We start from the raw sequence: 16,366 nt of genomic DNA on the forward strand, positions 1-16,366 counted from the left end.
ACATTGAGAGTTTAACTCGAGATGGGTGCAAAACGATAAATATATGTACAATTTTACCTTATATACATTACTAAGATCAGTTTCTTCAGGAAATTTAATTTTTAAATAAATATAATTGTTAGTATACAAGATTATTATGATTTCATTAAACACAATCATAATTTTAACTTTTCATGAAACCATTAATTTTGTAGCTGAACATTATAATATGTTTGTACTAGTTACACCCTTTCATGTTGCTAAACAATGAATATGCATATTCTCACTTATGCAAGAACGAAAAATGTATCAAGTGTTTTTGAAAAGAATATAAATAAAGATAAAAAAAAATAGTTATGTTATAGTAAGGAGTATTATGGCCATTTAAAAATATAAACAACAAAAGTGTCATTTTCCATAATGGTTGGGCTGTGTGTGACGATATGTACAATTTTAGGGGAGGTTGATGCAAATCACCATCGTTAGATATGAGGGTTAGGGTTGACACCCACCCTTCTCTTACTATATATATTAGATGTTGAGTTTCATTTTCATACGATTTCACAGCCGCTGTCATAATCAACCCTGTGAATCTAGATCCAGTAATCACACATCAAAATGTAAGCGATGTAGTTTTTCTATATCTTCAAACTATTCAACTACTGGCATAGGAGGATAAATGGATATCAACACTTTTTTGTGTCGATTCCAAAAACAAATTCTCTATCATGCTTCGAGATCCAAACGAAAAACTAGCAAAGATCCGCAACATTTTAAAACTAAAAACATGTAAGTTAACTCATACGTTAATTTATACCATTCTGAGTCATGTGTCTTCAAGCTGTTATGTCCTTTCTTTGGTGGTTTGAAGTTTATGTTTTTGATCTGTCACTCACACTATTTCTTGATCTGTTGTCAGTCTAGTAGAATCAGATCGGTGCCAGTTAGGTGTTCATTGCATTTCAATGGTTTTGTGGGTTTGTCAGAGGGCGCTCTACCATACCCTTTCAAAGGTACGTTTATAAAACGTTTTCATATGTAATTGTTTTGATTCCAATAAATTTTTTAATGCTCAACTTTCCAATTTATGCTATATCTTGTAACGCTTCAGTATTGTCTAAATCTGACATCTTGTTCCATTCTTACTGAATAACGTTGGAGATGATGGCTATCTTGACGGAAGTTGCAGATCTGATCTGGAGTTCTTGACGTGCTTATTCCTTAAATATCAATAAATTTGGTCCCTGTAGTATACTGCTTGTTTTAGTTTTGGTCCAAGGTTAAAATGGACATTCAATAAAAATCCAGTTATGCTATGTTTTCATTTCTGATTGTTAGATTTATCCTCCTTGCAGTGTGAAAGGGAATACCATTTAGGGTGTTTGAGGGCACATCAAGTACGCACAAATAACCGCTTATGGTCCCCCAAATGCTCTGCCCGTTTGCAAGGTTGTGGGATCTCCTCAAATTTATCCTTGGACAAATCAAAAGAAAGAATTAGGGGCATCTGATAAGCCGAACCATGACAAACAACCCAATGAAGTGCGCTGATAAAAGTGTAGTTCACTTCTCCAATAACTTCCCAGACGTTGGATTTTAAATTAAACTTTAGAAAACAGGTTTGACTACTACCATTTCTAAACCCTAATACCACCTTGTAGTCATCTTTGGACGAATCATAACCAACACCATAAATCATATATCCCTCCGGAGGGATTTGGGGATTTTCCAGTTTATTCACTTCTCGGGTTTCAGGATTGATAAGTAAAAATTTGGTACTAGGGAGAAACGCATCCCAAACAATTTGAATAACCGATTAGATGACGCGCGACAGATAGACAACTAAGATTTTATCAGGGTCATATATCCAATCACCACAGCGTGTAGTAGACAGAGCAATTCTCCTGCTTCCCATTTTTGTTATTCAGAGTTCAAACATTTCCATAGCTTTGAAACCCTCCTGTAACGGATCAGATCCCTCACCTCTAACCTTATCAGTATTAGTTGAATCATTTCCTTGGGCAACTGTGCCATTGAATCCTAGAACTGAATGCCGAGTTTGGAAAAGAGAGAGTGGGTTGGGTGTGAGAATATGAAATGTATATATTTTGGTATGTGAAATTTGTATATTTTGTTATGTGAAATTAGATGAAATATATGAATGTATATGTAAAATGTAAATGAAAATATGTATGTGTGAATATGTATTAAAAAAAAGTATATGTATGAAAAAAATGTATATGTATGTGTATGTATGAAAAAATGTATATGTGTGTGTATGTTCGAAAATGCACGTTCCACGGTTAATGTTGCAATGGGTAAAATCAATGCTAATTTTAGTAGAACATATACCATTAGATATATGGTATGCTTGTTTGCTTCAACCATCATCTTTGCCAAGTTTGTAATTCCGTTCAAGTTATTAAACTTTTCATCTCCACGTTCACCCATAATATTGTTTTGAAGATTTGCTCTAAGTGTTCCAAGGTCATGCATTGGGAATTCGTTAAGATAAATTTTAGCCATTTTTAGTAGTGCCTCCACTCGAAATAAGTAATTTTGTGTTTGCTTCATTAATGCGATTGTTGAGCTCGTGAAATTACATATCTATGACCGCAACAAATATATCAAGTTTGTAGTGGTGCAAACAATTAATCTGCGAGATAACCATAAATACTTGTTGATAGTTAATTAGGAAAGTTTTGAAAATAAATAAACTTTCTAGTCGCTAACCTTTGAATCTTTGTGACAACTTAATCCATTGTATCATGGAGCTTCCATACTCAATCTCAAAATCACATTGTTCACATAATAAATTAACATCGTTTAAATGTTCCCTTCCCCCTCCCACCCCAACCTTCATTCATATTTTTTTAGTCTACTCTTAGAGGACCTTACTTCATGCATGACATTTACAATATTTTGGTCTTTCTTTTGTAACGTGGTATTCAAATCATTTGTGACCCCTAAGATATCAACCGTCAAGTGTAGGCAAAATATAAAATCAAATGTTCGTAACGACTTTAAAAGATGACATGCTTTGACTTTATTATCTTGGGAAGTAGAATGTTTTATAATGTCTTCGAGTACTTCACAAATTAAAAGAATATATTTTCTTGATATTTACTAGTGAACCATAATGCAAACCCCATGAGCATCACCTGGTCATTTTATACCAAAGTCTTGATTCAAATCTATACCACTTTGGATGTCACCTAAAATTGAAGTAAATAATATACAAAAATTACCAAGAAAACAATGTCAATTAGCATAAAACAAATTGACAAAATAAAAGAAACTTGCAACTAATGCTTCCACTACTATTGTTGATTGTTTCTCTCTTAACAGTCTTAGTTCCTTTGTAGCCCCTTTGCATCTCTAACTCGTGTGTATGTGTGCCATTGTGTGTTGAAGCTGCTTTGAGAGAAGAATTTTGGTGTAGGAGGTTGGGAAAACAAGTTATTGAGGCAAGGAGCTGAGAGGTGATCCAAATTCTACTTTTGTGGACATCTCTTGGGAAGGTATTTAACCATCACCCTCAGTTATTTCAGTTTAAGACCTCATCTTTGAATGAGTTTTAGGGTTTTATAAGGGTATCAAGTTGGTATGGCAATCCATGGACTAGATCTGAAGTTGTAACTTCAGATCTGTCCCCTTTTCGAATTATTCAAGCATAAAGTTCCAACTAATGTTTAGATTAAGGTCCCTTCGGTCCATGAACACCCATTAAAAGTTTGGTTTTGACATTAAGAGCTTGTAAAGCAATGCATACATGAAAAGTTTGCAACTTTACGTGATAAGAAGGCTTAAGGAAGTTAGATCTGCCATTTGGGGCCTTGTCATGGCTTAAAGTCGTCTGCATGTTAAATTGACTTAAGGGACTTGACGAGTCGCAAAGCTAACTCGGTGAGTCATATGAAGATGTGTATTAAACTCGGCGATTTGGATGAACAACTCGACGAGTCAGATGAAGGAAGCCGTGAACTCGACGAGTTGGTTGAACAACTCGGCGAGTTGGATTAAGATGGTCATGAAACTCGACGAGTTGAAGAACAACTCGATGAGTCGCATGGGTTTTAGCCAAAGATATCTTTGCGTGTATAACCGTCGAGTCGCAAGGAGGAAACTCGATGGGTGACCTTAAGGTTTGATCGGGATTCGAAGGAACTCTAAGAGTCACCCCGATGACTCGGCGAGTTGGAATGTGCTTCAAGGACTCAACAAGTTGAGGTCAACATGGACTACTGACCTTGACCGAGGACTTTGACCTTGATTAGGATTTGACTAGTAGGTTATGGAGTGCCTTATAGGGCTAAGGACTTATGAGTATATTGTGTCATGGTTATAGGTGGTGGAGCCTGTGACAAGTGATCCGATACTTGGACCTACCTTCCGAGTCGACATCTACGAGGTGAGTTATCCTCACTATATCGACAGGGTCTACAGCACCAAGGCCGACCCTTTAGTTGTTATTGTTACAATATGCTACATGTGATATGATCTGTTTGATTGGGATTAGGGGAGACAGTATGTTATGCCTTTATGATCCATAAGGATTGGTGTGTTAGTGACCTGCTAGGTCGGTGCTTTAGTTACGAGAGAATTCTATGATTGATGATCACTGGGGTAGATAGGCTTGATGTTTGTATATGCGTGTTTAAGAAAGTATGCACACATGGTTAATTGCTTGTGGGTTGGGTTGAGGCGGTCCTGCTTTGTGCTGAAGGCCCACATACCCTATGAGCGGTCCGGGGAGATTGTTGGCCACGTAGCGGACCAGTCATACTGAAGGCTCGGGATAGATTCAGATAGACTGTAGGCCCAATAGGGCGGACCAGTAAGGTCGATGGCCCAGTATACATGTTGATCGATTGATCATTATTGATATGGTTTCTAACAGTGTTTCATCTCCACGTACATCCATAATATTGTTTTGAACATTTTCTCTAAGTGTTCCAGGGTCATGCATTGGGAATTCCTTAAGATAAATTTTAGCCATTTTTAGTAGTGCCTCCACATTAAATGCTTGAATAGACTTACTTAGACATAAAGAAGTCATCGAAATAAGTAATTTTTTGTTTGCCTCATTAATGCGATTGTTGAGCTCCTGAAATTGCATATCTATGACCGCAACAAATATATCAAGTTTGTAGTGGTGCAAAAAATTAATATGCGAGATAAACATAAGTACTCGTTAATAGATAATTAGGAAAGTTTTGAAAATAAATAAACTTTCTAGTCGCTAACCTTTGAATCTTTGTGACAACTTAATCCATTGTATCATGGAGCTTCCATACTCAAAATCTCAAAATCACATTGTTCACAGAATAAATTAACATCGTTTAAATGTTCCCTTCCCCCCTCCCACCCCAACCTTCATTCCTATTTTTTTAGTCTACTCTTAGAGGACCTTACTTCATGCATGACATTTACAATATTTTGGTCTTTCTTTTGTAACGTGGTATTCAAATCATTTGTGACCCCTAAGATATCAACTGTCAAGTGTAGGCAAAATATAAAATCAAATGTTCGTAACAACTTTAAAAGATGACATGCTTCGACTTTATGATCTTGGGAAGTACAATATTTTATAATGTCTTCGATTACTTCACAAATTAAAAGAATATATTTTCTTGATATTTACTAGTGAACCATAATGCAAACCCCATGAGCATCACCTGGTCATTTGATACCAAAGTCTTGATTCAAATCTATACCACTTTGGATGTCACCTAAAATTGAAGTAAATAATATACAAAAACTAGCAAGAAAACAATGTCAATTAGCATAAAACAAATTGACAAAATAAAAGAAACTTGCAGCTAATGCTTCCACTACTATTGTTGATTGTTTCTCTCTTAACATGTCCCGATGCATATAAGAAGATCCAATCAAGTTTAACAAACGAGAAATCAACCAAAAATTCATTAATGTCGGAGTGATTCTTTGCAACAAACACAAATGGTAACTGTAACTAATGAGCAAAACACCGGATAAAATGTACATATTCCACTTCTTTCATAATGAAGGTCTTCAAGGTATTAAATGAACCTCTCAAGTTACTAGCTCTATCATAACCTTGCCCTCCGATAATATGTGTACTTAATCCATATTCTAAAAAAATGAATAAATTGTCTTTTTAGCTGACAGTGTTGAAGTATCACTTGTTGGATTATGTGTCTAAGCCCATAACTATATTGGTATGTACTTAACCCAATTATGAGCATGGTCCTTTTCGGTTGCCTTCACCAAAGAAACTTGTTATGATGAATTAAGCCCATAACTATATTGATAACTACCTATATATCATTAAAAGTAGGATGTTATCACCTGATGCCAGCTCTTGTTCGCACTATGGTTTCTTGCCCCAATACACATATGGCCCTAGTATGGCAAGATTCTGTAGAAACATCAAGCTCACCCTTCCTGACTTTGTACTTGTAAATAGTAGTAACAAATACGATTAACCCATTACAACATAAATAAATAATGCTGTCAAAAGACATTAAATTCTAATAGATCTAAAATTGCTATAACAATACCCTCTCCTTGAAGTTTTGCAATGTAGCCCTATCCAAATGCAGCAAGTAAGTGTCAACTGGATCTCTTTCTTTCTCCAAGGAATTGTTTTTACGTCACTTCTTAAAGGCTCTATAGTAGTTGTGATAGTGATTGTTGTTGCTGCTGAGCATCGATCATATTTATTCGAGAGGACATTAATAAAGAAGAATATTAGAACATCATAAAAGTTCCATATGTATAAGTGAAAAGCAAAGTAAGGTTTTTTTTGTTTAAATCCCTTGGAATTTTTTTTATATTATATGGAATCATACAATAAAATATTTGTTAACTGTGGTTTCAAAGTTTTTATCAAATAGAAAAGACTAACCAGGGGTGAAGACAAAAAAATTCAGGGTGTTCCACGTTTACACACACGCACGTATATATATATATATATATATATATATATATATATATATATATATATATAGAGAGAGAGAGAGAGAGAGAGAGAAACTAATAAATAGTTAGGCAAATGAAGAAGAATATGGCACTACTTGAAAACAGCCCTTTAATGATGCGCAAACAATGACATACGTTGATAGCGGACGCGAATTCGTGCCTGCCCTTAACAATAATGTCAGATTTGCAAAATTTGAAGGATAGAGGGCACACATTTGTGCGTGCCCTAAAATTAATGTCCAACATTGTTTGAAGAGCTTCACTAATTTATTATGATGTCCCTTAATAGTAATGTAGTATTAGGTTATATAGTTAGGGATGATTATTTGTATTTGACATGTTAGTGCAATGAATTATCTTTCTTATTTATTGTATTTTATTTTGTATTTTGTACGACATTAACTTTTGTGCAATGGATTGCATTTTTTGTATATGGTATTTTAGTTTCTATTATGAGACACAAAATGCAAAATTAATTTGAAAATTAGTAAATCTATAAACAATTTTTTTATAAAAAAAAAAAATAATAATAATTACGATACGCAAAAATGTGTATCATCTTTTATGACATGGCGTTTCTTGACAGCGGCTTTAATGATACGCATTGTGTGTCATAAATGTGCGCCGTAAATGTGCGTCATCTATAGACGATGCGCAAAAGCGTGTTGTCTCTCGTTATGACTGGGCCTTTCTTGACACGCATTTACGCATCGTCTGAGCGTTTTACGACACGCATTGTGCATCGTAAAAGGTTGTTTTTCTAATAGTGTGATAAGTTTAACATAAGAAAAAATAATTAATATTTTTGAAGGACCTACATGATATTTTTTATATAATAATAATAATAATAATAATAATAATAATAATAATCATAATAATACAAACAAAGAAAAAAAAAATTAAGGGTGGGCCTGGGCCTAACCTGGTCCTTGGGTGGGTCCGTCCATCAGACTAGCAGAATTTAGCTTAATAAGCAATACCTGTTGGAAACCATCATATATACTTTTCTCATTACAAGTATTTGGCATGTGATGAATGTTCCTACTAAAATTAAAGTTGTAGCAAGATATACCACTGGTGTCTCTGAATTAGTATGGATGGTCAATTGTTGATGTGAACATACCAACCATAAGTCATGTAATAGTAGAGTAGATCAGAGTCTGTTAACTGTAATTTAGGGTTTTGTTAGTAAATCTATGTTAAGGGTCAATTAAATGTTTACGTTTATTCTCTAAAATCATACAAATCGCAAATACCTAAGTCGTGTTAACATGAACCTTATTAAGAAACTATTGACTGTATTACATGTGGATCTTCTGGTTATGAATTATTGATGAACTAGTGATAAGAAATAGATGTCATGGTAGTCACAAGGAGAAGGATGTTACTTATGCTAAGTGAAGGGCAATGGAAGAGAGGCTGTAACGCTTTTTATTCGATGGTGGTCAGTAAAAGAGATCATGGTGACTCGAGATTTTTCACCGTGTTTGGGCCCATACGAGAGAAGTGAAGGCATGAGTTCGGAGTGCGGAAAAAGGAGAGATGACAATGATTTTTCTCTGGTGTTGGTGGGAACCAAGAAGGATGAAATGATGTGACTAGGGTTTCACGTGTTTTTGTTAACGTTTGAGATATGTCGGGATGCGAAACGGTGGTAAGGAAAGGGCGCTATTTTTCAATATATTTCATGAAAATTAGGTGGGCCGTAAGTTAATATTTGCCATTTTCTCATTTAGTATATGTTGAATTCGTTTATTGTAACTGGAATTTTTTGCAATTGATGGAAAATATAACTTTCGTCGTACGACTAATATTATATTTAATATTTTTGTATTTATGTTGAACTAATTAATTGTTTTTCTTAGTTACTTTCATTTTTCAGATTTTATGTTAATGTAATGGTTGATTTGTTAAATTGTTATTTTATTTATAAAAAATAACATTATTACCTAAATTAAAATTTAATTACTATAATAAAAAACTTTATTATAATATTAAAGAGTAAATACATAAAGTCGAAATTTATCAAAATGAGATATGCATTATTTATAATTATAAAGTCATTTGTCAATTTTAATATATTGTTGGGTGTCGAACCATTTGCACTTGAACATCGGTGCAATGGATAAATCATATTTTAATTACAAAACTTCTAGAATGACACCATAACACAAGTGTTAAGTGATCCTACGCCTTGCATCATGATTATCCCTAGATAATTATACAATCAATGCTAGTTTGAAATGTACTTTTGAGATCTTGTATATTTGTGTAAAATGAATACACGTTTATGTCGTAGCTTTGGTATGTTGGCAAAAGATGTTGTGGACGATTCGCTAAATGTACAATACTTTGGTCGATATTGAGAGGACCTAAAAATAAGACCCAAAAATACTTCATTTTAAATTAATAGAACAATAAACTATGTCATTTTCATAAAACCATGGTGATCAAATTTTATCAATACATCATCCTTATCAAAGTAGATCACAAAATGTGGAGTCGAGTGGTGTGTGCTTTACAATCATCTTGGGCTCTTCCCTTTGAAACCGGAAGTACCAGAAACATAAACTGAAAACCGTAAGCATAAAGATTAGTGAGTTCCACAAAATACCTCATACCATACATAAGTAAAAACATAATGGCATCTGCATAATGAGTTTATCAAGCCTCGTCGACACTCGCTTAACGGGCCACACCGACTGAATATAACTGGCCCCACCCAAACTCATATTACGGGCCCCACCCAAAGGTGTACAGTAGACCCCGCCTACATACAAATCATATAAACATAACAAGATACTAGTATATAGAATAACCATTGGGCCCCACCCAATAAGCATACAAGCACATACACATGAAACGGTCACATAGAAATCTAGCATCCTACGTAACAACCATGTCTTTACATTGGTAGTTTCGACCCGCTAAACATAGTGAGGAACCTTACCTCATGCGGATGAATCCCGTAGATAAATCTCTGGTTGCTGGCCCGTTAAAATTCTGACGTTATCAACCACAGAATAACATTGAACTAATAATTGGATCCCAACTCACACTAAGAGTCCAAACTAGTGTAAAAGACGTTTTTACCCTTCACCCAACTTTGCCCAAGGCCAAGCTCCAATTCAATTGTCCAAAAAAAGTCCAAATTCCCGAAAAATCACCAAAACTCAATTATGGTTCAATTTTACAAATTGGGCCTAATCCCTTTCATTGACCTTCATCCATCAGAGTCCAATAAAATATCAACAACCCAACAATGGAATCATTATGTCCCAACGAGGCCCAAAGTGACTAAGTTCTGACATGGTCCAATACTAAGATCCCATAAGTCTGAAGCCTAAACTGGTGAGTACATGGGGCGTACTCAGCTTGTACGGTCAACGTACTAGCTTAAACGCTTATACACACAACATAACCACTTGTACGCCTTGCGTACTCCACCATCTTGACCCACTTCCCATTTTCATCTCTTAATTGATTCAGATTTCAACCCAAACTCAGATCTGACTTCCTTAAGGTGGTTTATCACGTAAAGTTGCCGACTTTACATGCATACATGGCTAAATCGTGTTTTAGAGCTCAAGAGAACTTTATAAATGACTTAACACATGCATGAGACCAAATCACCATAAAATTTGCACCTTTATGCTCAAGAAACCCTTAATATGTCTAGATCTACAAGGATAAGCTCCATAAATTTCCTTAGATCACAAAACCAACAAAAAAGGGACCAAAATAACCATACACAAACTAAAGAGTAGATATATGAAAAGATATACCAAGATTTGAACTTTATACCTTAAAAGCCATGAAATGGTGCTAAAGATGTATCTTAAGGCCCTCTTACAAAGAATGATTCTTCAAGTTTCTCCTTCTACCACTTCAAGATGCACAAAACCCATCAAAAGCTTTATATGAGCTCAAAAGTACCACACAAAGTCCAAGGAATGAATTATGATTTTCAAGGGTATAAAGGTTGGGTAAACAAGGCGAAAAGAAGCTATCTTATGGTTTATATGGGGTACAAGCCCCTAAGGTAGGGTTTCTAATCTGCTCACATACGTCTAGCGTACGTGGATGAGCTCCACGACCAAACTGCCTTAGTACGCCCAACGTACTCCAACTTTCCCAAAGATGGCAATCCAGTCCCTAGTGACCAATTTTGTAAACAATACACCCGAAAGGGTGTAAAGTATAATATGCAAAGAACCAAGCGTTACAACTCTCCTGAACTTAAATTAGATTTTGTCCTTGAAATGACTCCTTACCATCCTAGGCACGCCAGTGAGCCTGAGCAACAAAACCATAACCCCAAACATACGACAGCCTTTCCAAGGCAACCACACCCAACCCTAGCAGGGCTCTCCACATCTGATGAAGGACGAATCCTTTCGCATCCTAAAATAATACCCTACGAGAAAACTACTTCTACTCTACCCGAAATCTAAAATCATGAATTGTTATGACTCCCGGGTACACCGTCCATACCGAGCTACCGCTAATTCTATTCCACTTGTCTTTCAAACTGACTACTTAACTTATGATTACCTAAGGTTCCCACTAGAAAAACATAACCACATACCACACGTTGTTGCCGACAACTTTCATTTGACAGAAGGGATTAGATATTCCTTTGAGAAAAGTCTCATCATGATGTTAACGATTCCATGAATATAATGAACAATGTGCGACAACTCGGAGATAAAAATTCTAGGGGTGAACAAGACACTTCTTCCTAAACTGCTGAACTGATATGCTTTTCCTAAATTCCTATACTCCCACAACTTGTTGGACCCATACACAGGTGGCATCATTCCATAACACAAGCACAATTAATTCATATCCTACTGAAACAAAAATTATCAACATAATAAAAAAAACATTTTTTTAAAAAAAATTCATAGTATTTTGTAAGAATTTATTATTGGTTGTCTGCGCTTTATCTGTTGAATTTAGAAAAAGAAAACGATAATAAATAGATTTTTTAGGAAATCAAGTATACAAATTTTAAAAATATATACTTTTTATAATCGGTTTTTATTATTTTTATTATTAATATTTATATTACTATACTTATTGTTGTTATAACTTATTGTATGTTTATATTCGGATTAACATTATTATTATTATTATTATTATTATTATTATTATTATTATTATTATTATTACATACGCATATACACATAAACATACATTAAATATCTAACAAAATCACAAAACCTAAAAAGCCCTAAAAACCTAAAGTTATAAACTTTCACCTCAAGGATTCTATAAAAATAATTAGGAATCTTACAATATGAATTTAAAACAATTAAAATTAGGAAAGTATAACAAAAGAAACAAATTTTAGGTTATTACCAATTACTTTTAATTTATAAGCCAAAAATCAAGTTTTTTTTTGAAAAAAAACTAGAGACAATACTGTATAAATGGTCGCTATGGTTTGTTGAAAATTGCCTATTTGGTCCAAAAATCATCGGATTAACACCAGGGTTCCAACCTTTTCATTTAGTTGCGAGTTTGGTCCAATTTCTATGAATTTTTTCATAATGACGATTTTGCCCTTTCTTTTTTTTTTCTTTTTCACTTTTTTTTATTATTTAAAGTTTTTTCTTATTTATAGAAAAAAGAAAAAATTAAATTTGCTTTTTCTATTTTTTATTTATAATTTTTATAACAGAAAAAATAGAAAATGAAAATGCAAACTCTCTCGTTCTCTCTCTCATACACACTTCGTCATCCCCCAAAAATTTTCCGATTAATCTTTTCTTTTTTCTCCCAATCTTGCATTCAATACGATTCCATACAACGAAACGGACACCAGTGCTACCTGTTTGATGTAAAACTCCACCGAGTAACATTCATTCTCATTTTTTCCAACATGTCGCCTTCTTTGTCACTATTGTGAACCACCATCGACGAGACCCTCACCATTGTTCATTCGTTCCGAACAGAGAGGAGGGAGGGAAGAGGTTGAGCGGAGATGAAATTGATTTTTGAAAGCACTTTGAATGGTACACCAGGTCTAGAATCTTACTGCAGGCACCGTCTTCAATGAATCTGAGTTCAAAGGATTGGACTTTGATGATCTTCTTCCCCAACTTAGACGTAAGTGTGTGTGTGTGTGTTTGTCCATTTCTAGATCTGACTATGTCATCGTTAACTTATAGAAGATCTGAAGTTGACGATCATCCGACCACCTCCATTAATTTCATCTGTGTCTCCTTCTTCAAACTCGATTGTAGGTTCGACCCTTATTCTTTTTCTCGTTTTTGTTCAATCACAGGTGGCACTTCTCCATTTAATCACAGTCCCTCATTCTTCAACCTTCTTTCTTAATATTTTGTTGAGATATAATTTGATCATAAGATCAATGGAAGAACATGGTAGATGGGGATGATGTGTTCTCAATGATGGTGATTTTTCATGGTGGGTTGAAGATGGATATGATGATGATTTTCTAAAGGGTTGATTTTTATTAGCAAAATTAGTCATTGTTGGTGGTTTGGCAGTGTTTATGGTGGTAACCGAAAGATCTGCTTCATCAGAGAATGGTAGGGAGTGTTTAATGTTCTTCTTGTTCTTAAAGGTGGATATGTGTTTGTAGTGTTTGGGAGAGAGAGTGAGAGAGAGAGAGAAGGATAGAGAGAGGGAGAAAGAGAGAGAGATAAAGAGATAAATTGTTTTACTTTGTTAAATCTATGACCAAATTAACTTTCATAATCATATCACTTATATCAATTACGTTTTGCAATTTTAATCAAGTATATGAATTGTTTTACTTTATTTAATCTATGATCAAATTAACTAACATTTTTGGTTTAAACCTTCTCTAAAATTCTAAGACATAGATCTGCATGTGGTTGTCTTGATCCAATCTAGAGATTGGAATGGCTGTTGGAGGCCATCTTGGACTTCGAAATATTTGTGTTTGGTTATTTGGAACTTGTGATTTAACTTGCTTATCCGATTATATGAAGAAAGAGCAAGTATTAGAACATGGAAATAATTTTTGCAGTGTTTGAAACTTTTAATTATTTATGATAAAGGACATTCTACTATATATATATATATATATATATATATATATATATATATATATATATGTGTGTGTGTGTGTGTGTGTGTGTTTAGTTAGTTGCTTTGTTGTAAATAAAATCTGATGAAATTTCTAGATATCTTTAAATACTATTTGACTAAAATTGATGTTGTATATACCATATTAAATGAACAAAAGAAGAGTAGGAAATATACCTTGCAAGGAATTAATATTAGAGTGTGTCAAAGAAGACAATAATGAGAGTTAGAATGGATAAGTCATATAGTTAATTGAGTATGGGGCATGAATCATGGTTTATTTCAAAAATAGTTCCAATATGGAAGTAACCCAATTGTTAAAAAAACATAATATTATAGCCCTTCCGCACGTGTGGAAATCGAAGGGCATGCCATAGATTGTTGTTTTTGAAAATGGAATTTTGAACACTATTTCTTAGTCATACAACACGGTTGTACTAGGGAAAGCAGGATAGATAATAGCACATGAAAAGGACCTGGTTATGTGAACAACAACCACATTATTTAACATGGACATATGACTTTGTCCTTTACTAAAACCGCGATATATCATAATTCTTAATATAAAACCCCGTTTTTTCATCTTATAACCTCTTTTTTTTCAAAAAATAGGTCCTCTGTGGAGACTCCTATGTGCAGTTTTGTACTAGTGAATCACCATAATTAATAAAAAGTTGTGTCTATTGACGGTTTAACGCTACAATATTTGATTAAATGATTGACTATAGCAACAAAATTTCCTACCCAATAGCCACACTTTTATAATACGACCATACTTTTTTCTTATCATATAGAAACTAAATTTTAAAGTGATCATACGACTCATACAATGACATCACCTTTTATCACACTTTCAGTGAAAAAATACAATGTCACTATACGTAGATGGTCACAATTTAATGGTGTGTCCATTGAACATTTTTGTACTAGTGCTTGCTGACTTGCGATTATAGGAGTTGAATGGTTGTTGCGTTGCTAAAATTTTAAAATATACATGTCCAATGCCTAGAAAACGTGCACATTGCTATTCTCTTGGATGGTGATTTCATTCAGAATCGTTATTAGTAGATGACTAGTTACCCCTTTACAACACCCTTACCATTATGTGAATTTTTTGACCAGTTGTTATGTTTCCTCTTTGTTGTTTTTTGAAGAATATAGAGCTTTATCGGAGGAGTATACAGTAATAAACTAAGAGTCTAGGGTTTCTTGGCGTTACTCATGGAGTAATACCATGCAAGAGATGCTTGATAGAATTATCACATTAACCATAGTTAATTTTGGTAAGTTCATTAAATAAAACATTAGTTTTGAAACATTGACCAATTTTATAAATATATCTGGTTAAATATTCAATACTATATCAATCTGGAAATTAATGATTGAACGAAAATATATGTTTACCGATGCACTTGATCTGCAAAAATCAATCTTCGGTAGGAAGTTTGTGCATGTGTTATGTTTTTGGCATGCTTATCAAAACTCATTCAATTGTCCCTGGCATATTGTAAAACTCACACTTTTGTGAAACAAAGAAGGAATCCAAATACACTTTAAATGCAAAGTTGCAATAAATATAGCACAATGTGCCAATATCAAAACATCGGGTCTGAGTAATCCAATAATCATCCAAATAAACATTCTAATAGAACTTTTATAAATATAATCTTTTTCGTCGAGCTTTCTCATACTTATAGATTTTAACTTGAGGATATGTAAAATGAAAAATATACGCACGACTTTACTTTATGTACATTATTAACATCTGTTTGTTTAGAAATTTTAATTTTAAAATAAATATAATTACCAATATACTTGTTTATTACAATTTCATTTCACATTATTAATTTTCACGGTTAGTCAAACCATTAATTTCATAATCAAATCTTATAAGAAGTTTATGCTAATTACACGCTTTCATGTTGAAAGGCTAAACAATGAATATGGTAAACTCAACTTAACAATATCAAATGATGGAAGATATTCTCACTTAAACAAGGAAAAAATATAAAATGTGTTTTTGCAAAATAAATAAATGAAGATAGTGTTGATATTTAGAGATAAGAGCTGTTAAAGAAAATAGTTATGCATAATATATGGTCATTTACACATAAGAGCCATTAAAAGAAACTAAAAATAAAAAATCATGTACCACTTTATTCATCAAGTAACAAAAGTGTCATCTTACGTAAGAGTTGGGTTGTATGTGAAGATATGAACAATTTTAGGGGAGGTTGATGAAAATCACCATGGCTAGAGATTAGGGTTAGGGTTGACGCCCACACTTTTCTTACTATATATATTAGATGTTCAGTTTCATTTTCATACGATTTCATTTTAA

General features: G+C 33.7%; 1 long non-coding RNA gene across 1 annotated transcript; it reads left to right on the top strand.

The window, feature by feature from the left end:
- The first annotated feature begins 549 nt into the window (after positions 1–549).
- On the top strand, positions 550–2,221 carry LOC145000501 (uncharacterized). The gene is made up of 3 exons (XR_013661234.1): positions 550–768; positions 899–992; positions 1,335–2,221. It is a non-coding gene; the product is annotated as an uncharacterized LOC145000501 (long non-coding RNA).
- Positions 2,222–16,366: the final 14,145 nt, after the last annotated feature.

This window comes from Lactuca saligna, chromosome 1, assembly GCF_052625555.1.
Source record: "Lactuca saligna cultivar CGN05327 chromosome 1, ASM5262555v1, whole genome shotgun sequence".
Taxonomy (NCBI): domain Eukaryota; kingdom Viridiplantae; phylum Streptophyta; class Magnoliopsida; order Asterales; family Asteraceae; genus Lactuca; species Lactuca saligna.